The sequence below is a fragment of the Mastomys coucha genome, unplaced genomic scaffold (assembly GCF_008632895.1).
Source record: "Mastomys coucha isolate ucsf_1 unplaced genomic scaffold, UCSF_Mcou_1 pScaffold3, whole genome shotgun sequence".
Lineage (NCBI taxonomy): Eukaryota > Metazoa > Chordata > Mammalia > Rodentia > Muridae > Mastomys > Mastomys coucha.
The window spans coordinates 50,797,755-50,799,279 of NW_022196909.1; the positions used below are offsets into that span (position 1 = coordinate 50,797,755).

Sequence of the window (1,525 nt, forward strand, 5' to 3'; positions counted from 1 at the left end):
CACACACACACACACACACACACACACACACACACACACACTTCTCTGCTAGGAGGAGATGTTGGTACAGAAGTCCAGTATTTCTAGTTTGTTGTTCCAAGGATGTACAACACGCAGCACTGCTGTGTCAGGTGAGCATGTGCACAGGGGAACATGAGGCGTGGGCTCCTAGAAAGCAGTCAAATGGAAATCAAAAGGACTTTCTTTCTTTCAGAGTTTGCCTAGCTTTATTTGTGGAGGTTATGCAATAATCCTTTTAATCACGTAGCATCCTTCTGAGTCCATTCCCAAGCTGTTCTGCTGCATTTGTCTCATCTGTTCTGTAGATCTGAGCCATCTCAGGCACTAAGGGATCATCTGTATTGGCCTCACACAGCAGAGAACAGACCGACAAAAGGACTTTTGAAATAGTTAGTGCTGGAGACCACTGTGACCTTAGAATGTCAAGACAGATGCCGCCATTACTGTTAATATTTGGATGGTAAATTCTTGTTGTAAATGCAACCTTAGGCGGTTTGAAGGGATAATCTGTTGGGAAAGTAATTGCCATGAAAAATACTCCACCCTGATAGGGGCTGTCAAATGGTCCCATTATTGTAGCCTGCCAATGAAACATCATCTCCAACAGGACCTGCCGAACCAGGTCATTCAATTCCTTGTGGATTCTCTTCAGAGCCATGGTGGGAAACAGTGGCGACGCCCCTTGCCCTGCCTGGCCTTCGAGGTGGAGATGAGGACAGGGAGGGACAGAGAAGGGACCAGGGGGCTTGAGACTACTTGAGTGGTACAGTCCACCACAGAAGACTGGGAGCTCCGGAGCACAGATCCGACGAGCTGAGGGCCAAGGTCCACTCAGCTTCTGGGGCATTGTCCCCTTTATGCCCTACTGCCACAGCGGCTGCCACCGGTGCTGCAACTTCCTGGTATGCCCTGTGTCACCTCCTAGGCCACCTGGATTCCTCCCACTGGAAGGAGAAGGAGCCCCAAGCACCAGGCTGGTGGAATGCCTTACAGTCTTAGAGTCCCGGGGGCGTGGTGTGGCAGTGGGCGTGGTATGGCAGTGGGGGCGTGGTAAGAAGATGGCAGTGGCGGGAATGCTTTTCTGGCCAGGGTGGTGATCTGAGAGCCCAGCCTGCTAGTCGATAGTCCTAGTCTAGAGGCTCCCTGATCAGGCTGCTTGGGGAGAGTGGGCTGGCCCCATATGTTTAAAAGGCCAAGGAAAATCAGGACGGCTGGAGTCACAGTAGCCACTAAACAGTCAGATGGCACAGTGCACTTCGTGCTGCACAGGGCAAGCGATCTACAGGGATCCCTGTGTCCTGTTATCTAGAGCTGTTGGAGAACCACTTGGAAAGATCTAGTGTTCACCATGAACCAGAGTCTCTTCTTCTTGGTAAGCAGATCTGGAGTCTATGTCAGGTGGGAAAGGCAGGAAGAGATGGTTTGGGGAAGAGACAGGTCAAACTCCCATGTGGCTGAGCTCTCATTATTTAGGGACTCAGAGTAGAATGAAAGTCCTGAGTTG

At 51.0% G+C, this 1,525-nt stretch overlaps 2 pseudogenes; both read right to left on the reverse strand.

Annotated features, from left to right (window-relative positions):
• The window catches only part of LOC116074442, a 41,463-nt pseudogene that overhangs the window by 24,714 nt on the left and 15,224 nt on the right, over nt 1-1,525 (reverse strand).
• On the reverse strand, nt 261-679 carry LOC116075383 (annotated as a pseudogene).